Source organism: Gossypium hirsutum, chromosome A07 (genome assembly GCF_007990345.1).
Source record: "Gossypium hirsutum isolate 1008001.06 chromosome A07, Gossypium_hirsutum_v2.1, whole genome shotgun sequence".
In the NCBI taxonomy this organism is placed as follows: domain Eukaryota; kingdom Viridiplantae; phylum Streptophyta; class Magnoliopsida; order Malvales; family Malvaceae; genus Gossypium; species Gossypium hirsutum.
Genome location: NC_053430.1, coordinates 18,001,698 through 18,008,361, shown reverse-complemented (window position 1 = coordinate 18,008,361; position 6,664 = coordinate 18,001,698).

Sequence of the window (6,664 nt, the reverse complement as noted above, 5' to 3'; positions counted from 1 at the left end):
CCGTTGGATTTGAGGAGGTTCAACTATAAATAGAGGCCTCTCCCTTCATTGTAAACACACTGGAGTTTTGGGAAACAATAAAAATTTTTGAGAGCTTTCACTCAAATTTCTCTCCCTCTTACGTTCTTATTTTCTACGGTTTGTTCTTATTTTATTCTTTTTTCATCTTCGTTTTTCAACCCTTTTTTATTTCGATTTAATCCATGTTTCCCTGATTTTTTTATATATTTTAATTTTTTAATAATTTTAGTATCATATCAAACTCCTTCATTTTTTAATAATTTTTTTAGTATTACTCTTAGTAAATTATTTTTTAAATTTTACTTAAATCATTATTTTTAAAAAAATATATTTCATTTAATTGTCATATTTTATCCAAAAGTTTTTCTAAAATGAGGCAATGTTTTTCGTATTTAGGAATTCGGGAAATAGTACCCTAACATGCTGGGTTGCGATTTCACGTTTGTCTAAATGCCTAAAGTATCCTTCTAAATAGATTTTGTAAATCACGAGATGATTTCAGTTACGAGAGTTTAAGAATATCGTGTCCTATCATGCTGGATGTGATGTTTGTATTCTTTCGGAGCTAAGGAATCTCGATTTTTCAACTTAAATAATTCCGGTTTTAAAAAAGGGATCCTATTTTTAATCCTTTCAAATTTTTGACATTAAGACAAAAAGCTATTCAATTTGGTACCAATTTTGGGCGTTGCAAGGATGCTAATCCTTCCTCGTACGTAACCGACTCCCAAACCTGTTTTCTTAATTTTCGTATACCAAAACGTTTTATAAGGTGATCCAATCACACATAAAAAGGTTGGTGGCGACTCCCGTTTTCGTTTTTCAAAAGTCGATCCCCATTTTTCAAACATCCCTTTAAAAAAATGGTTTCGACAGCTTGGCGACTCTGTTGGGGACTTAAGAAAGTCAAGCCAAGAAATTGAGTATTTTCTGTCTTAATGTCGGAAGTTTGGAAAATTTAAAATTGGATCCTTTTTACATGTGTTTGCTGCATATGTTTGTTACCTTATTGCTGTACATTGCATTTGCATGACCGTGGTGATCACACCCTTAAGTGGGAGTGAGAAGCTACGCTTTCGTAAGGTTTTCACCTTCGTATGAGCTAGTGGATTGCTTCCGGGATACTGTACCTATTTCTTCGTAAGATTTTCATCTTCTTATGGCCATATGGAAATGTGTCCCCTGAACTGAACTTGGTCTATATGAGCCTATAATGGGTGAAGACCAAGGAATCTGTTGGTTCAGGTGCCCTGGCTTTTGAGCTAAAACTCATATAATGAACTTTAAAGAGTTTAGGAAATATAGTGATAGCCTTTAGTAAACTACCATTGTAAGTACTTGTTTATCATTTTTTTATGATACTGACTTATTTTTATTTTACTGTCATTGCATGTCATTTGGCATTTAAAGGTGTCGATTCACGGCTCGATTTCTAGATTAGAAAGTTTTGTAATGAGGAATGAATACCTTGATAGAGTGGAGGACAATGCTTCTGTCTGTACCTGGTCAAAGAAAACCCAGTTAGAGAAAGGAGATAGTGTCATCAAGGGATATACGTCAGAGTTATGGGACTTCACCCGTATTAATTCAACGCAGAATGAGTTTCAGGAGCTGAGAAACGTTTGGGCCCAATGGGATGATGAGGCTAAGCAGCTTTTCTATCAGAATTATGGAGACCTTCCCTATTTGCTAGACGTCAAAGTAGATAGGCACTTGTTTCGAGCTATGGTACAGTTCTGGAACCCTGCTTATAGTTGCTTTACATTTGGTGATGTTGATCTTGCACCTACTTTAGAGGAGTATACGACTTTACTGCGTTGCCTGAGGATTCAGGGTCAGAAGGCTTATGCTAGGCCTACTAGTCTTCCAACTTTTGCAAAGAAGTTGGTGATAATTACTGGGATGAGTGAGTAGTGGGTTGTAGCTCATATACAGCAAAAGGGTGATAGTAAGTGCGTTTCATGGGCCGTTTTGAGGGATTTGATATCGGCACATCCAGACGTAAAGAAAAGGGCCGACGTCCTAGCTTTGAGTATTTACGGCATGGTGATTTTCCCAAAGGCGTTGGGGCACATAGATGAGGCAGTTGCGGATTTGTTTGATCGCGTTGGTAAGCAGAATACACCGGTACCAGCAATCCTAGCTGAGGCATTTAGATCTTTGAGTGCATGTCGAAGAGCCGGCGAAGGTAGATTCATTGGATGTGCACAGTTGCTGTTGGTTTGGTTCCACAGTCTTTTTTGGAAGCTTGATAAGGTTCCTTGCCGAGTATTCTTTGAGGGTTATTCTCCCTTAAAAAGAAACAATAGACATACCGAGGAGAGATGACATTTTAGAGGAGAGGTGGATAGACATTCTTCAGAATATTCGAGAGGAAGATGTTATGTGGAAGGCTCCTTGGTTGGTTCCTAGTGAAGTCCTTTACCGCTGTGGCAGTTTTGATTGGGTCCCTTTGCCAGGAATTTGGGGAGTTGTTGGATATGCACCATTGCTTGTTCTAAGGCAATATAGAGCGAGGCAGTTCATACTGGTTACACAGGGTCTAGCTCAAAGTGATTTCTCTTATAAAGGAGATCACTATAAGAAGAAGATGCGAGAGATTTCTGAGGCTTGGAAGAAGCCTTTCTGTATGAAGATCTTGACCGAGGGCTCGACGTTAATCCTTGAGTATAAAGGGTAGTTTAGTAGGAGAGTCAACAATAATGTCTCTAGGCCAATTTTGGGAGTGGCTCAATCATTAGAGGAGAGCTTACGAGTGATTCCATCAGAGTTGGAGGTTATGAAGCAAGAGTTCAAGAGAAAGAATTCGAAGATTGAAAAGAGGATTGAGAAACTCGAAGAGGAAAAAATGTGCTTAAGTCTCGACGTCGATGTTCAAAAGATGGAAGTCGAGAAGGTGAAAAAGGAAAAGAGAAAGATTAAGGAAGATCGAGATGATTTAAAGATGCACTACAAAAAGGCCCAGGTAACGTTGAAAAGGGTCAGATTAGGGAGATCTCCAGAGCAGTGGCAGCAAGAGATTCAGGAAGAAAGAGCCAAAGCCGAGTATTGGGAGAAGAAGTTCCAAGAGATGCAGTCGAGTAATCAGGCCCTAAAGAAGGAAAATAAAGGATTAAAAACTAAGGTGGCTGAACTTGGACGATCTCTTCATCATCACCGAAGTTGTAACCTTGCAATCGAGTTAAAGGCAAGCCTGAATAAGATCGAGGAAATGAAGCACGATATTGGAAGGTTGGAAGCAGCACTACAGGGCTGTGAGTTACGGATTGAGCAGCTCGAGGCAAGAAAAGAACAGTGGAAGGGAGAACTTCACCATCTTCAGGATCAAGTTGGAAATAGGGATTATCTCATGGGAGAAGCCTTAGTTCAGATTCGAGAGGTTACTAAACACTTGCAGGATTTGGCAATACAAGCTAGAACGCTGAGTATAATGTATGAGTCATCGTCAGACAGAGGACGAGAGTTAACATTGTTATTAGATACAGTTAAAACTCTAGGCCTACGGGCGAAAGCGTATTTGTAATCCGTTTTATGAAAAGATTTTTGTTCCTTAAATAACATTTTCTAAAATGAAATTGAATCAGAATCGACATCTTTTTGCATTCATGCATTTGCATTTTATAGCATTTCATTGTATCATATGCATTCAAGTTTATAGAAAGACCCTAATTAGTTAAAATTAATAGGGAGAAAGAGAGTAAGAGAAAGAAAATCTGGAGGCAACACATCACTACGGAACTCGTGCAAAAACTAAGAACATGGACCAAAGATTTGAATAGTTACAGAAGGACATGCAGCACCAATTGCAAGAGCAATTGGCAAAGATGCAAAACGACACGAGGGAGCAAATGTTGGAGGCACAAAGGAACATGATGGCTGAAATGGCCCAACTTCTGAGGGCTATTGATAAGGGAAAGGCTTCCATGGCAATTACTGGCGAGGAGGGTGAGGATCATCCTCCAGGTTTCAATCTACCCCACGTGCCTACACAAACCGAGGCACTTCCTAGGAGGCCATCTGTCACTATAAGACTCCAACAAGGGTCGGTCGATACTGGGATCCCCATGAATTTCCCAACTGGTTCAGGATTTAATTTGGGTGACAATCCTGCAAATCTTATCATTCCTGACTTAGACATGGCTGAAAAAGAGGATCTAAGAACTGAGGCTGTAAGACAGTTGGAAGATCACTGCAAATGGTTAGAGGAAAAGTTCAAGGCTTTAGAGAATGCTGATGGGCATCATAGGGTTGATGCCAAAGATCTAAGCTTGGTCCCAGACTTGGTGTTTCCTCACAAATTCAAGATGCTAGAATTTAAAAAGTACAAAGGGACTACTTGCCCAGAAGCCCACATTACGATGTTCTGTAGGAGGATGACTGGGTATGTGAATAATGATCAATTGTTGATTCACTGTTTCCAAGACAGTTTAATTAGAGCAGCAGCCAAGTGGTATAATCAACTGAGCCGGGCTAGAATAAGTTTATGGAGGGATCTTGCACAGGCCTTCATGTAGCAGTACAATCATGTGACTGACATGACTCCAGATAGGATTACGCTGTAAAACATGGAGAAAAAGCCTAATGAAAATTTTAGGCAATATGCACAGAGATGGAGAGAGGTAGCAATGTAAGTTCAACCACCGTTGTTGGAGAAGGAGACTACCATGTTGTTCATCAACACTCTAAAAGTTCCATTCATCACTCACATGATTGGAAGCACCACCAAAAGCGTAGCAGATATAGTCATGGCGGGAGAGATGATTGAGAATGACATAAGGGGTGGCAAAATTGAGGGGGAAACAACTAAAAGATCGACCCCAAAGAGAAAAGATAGTGAAGTGAATAACACAAGCACTTTCAACACGAGGGCAATCACAGTTGGTCAACCTAAAATAGCTGTGGTTGAGCAACAGAGTTCTCAAAGGCAGGAGTCAGGTACAAGGCAGAATTCTGAAAGGATGCAATTCACACCTATCCCCGTGACGTATCACGAGCTCTATCAAAGCTTATACGATGCACATGTTATTTCTCCTTTTCACCTTAAGCCATTGCAGCCCCCATATCTTAAATGGTATGACGCAAATGCCAGATGCGAATACCATGCTGAAATACCGGGGCATTCGATTGAAAACTGTATTGGTTTTAAAAAAGTCGTAGAAAGGCTTATTAAGATGGGGTAATGAAGTTTGATAATACCCTGAATATTGAAAACCCATTGCCAAATCATAGCGATCAAGGAGTGAACGTCATTGGTAAAATCAGTGAGAGGAGAATAAAGGAAGGCGTCGCTGAGGTGAGAACGCCGATGAAGATGATTTGGGAAGAAATGGTAAAAAAAAAGAGATGATAATCTCTAAAAAGAGGAATGAAGAAGCAAGGGGATTATTGTGAGTTCCATGCCGAAGAGGGGCACAAGATTCAGGAATGCGACGAGTTTAAGGCCTTGATACAAAGCCTTATAGACAAAAATGAACTAGGATTTTATGAAGCTGGACCAAATGAGAGACATATATGCACATTAGAAGGTGCACTGAAGAATCAAAATCGGCCAAGGATCATTATTTCTTTACCAGGAAGTAATGAAGTTGAAATACCGACGGTACCGAAAGTCATTATTCATAAACCTGTTTCCTTTCCTTATAAGAATAACAAGAGAGTATCATGGAGTTATAACTGCCATGTGTCAATGCCGGAGAGGGAGGATATAACAAGTGCTTCTAAAGAAGTTCAAGGTGAGGGTTCCCATACACGGAGCGGGAAGCGGTATGATACAGTGGGCGTCAAAGAGGAGCCTACAAAAACAAAGAATGTTAGTACAGAGAAGGAGAAAGAGGCCAAAGCACCTATCAAGGAACCGGTAAAGGAGGAAGAGGCTAAGGAGTTACTAAAGTTCCTTAAACATAGCGAGTATAGCGTGGTCGAGCAATTGCATAAGCAGCCGACTCGCATATCAGTATTGGCTCTACTTCTGAGTTCTGAGGTGCATTGGGATGCATTGATGAAGGTGCTCAACGAAACATATGTCACCCATGACATATCCATTAACAAGCTGGACACGTTGGTGAATAACATAAGTGCAGATAATTTCATCTATTTTAATCACGATGAAATCCCACCGGAGGGTAGGGGGTTAACAAAGGCCCTGCACATCACCACTTGATGTAAGGGGTACACACTCTCAAGCGTGCTCGTCAATAATGGATCGGCTTTGAATGTTCTACCGTTGTCTACTCTGAACAGATTACCCATTGACGATTCTCACATGAAGACATGTCAAAATGTGGTAAGAGCCTTTGACGGTACAGAAAGGAAGGTGATGGGAAGGATTGACATCCCCTTGAAAATTGGGCCGAATATATACAAAGTAGACTTCTTGGTGATGGATATCAAGCCCTCCTACAATTGCTTATTAGGGAGGCTATGGATACATTTAGCTGGAGCGGTGCCCTCATCGTTGCACCAAAAATTAAAGTTAGTGACGGATGGAAGGTTAGTAACCATCAATGCGGAGGAGGATATTATAGCCGTAGTCACTAGCAAGGCCCCTTATGTCGAGACGAACGAAGAGTTTATTGAGTGTTCCTTTTGCTCTTTAGAATTTGTGAATGTAACCTTCATTTCAGAAGGGAGTGAGCCACCGGCG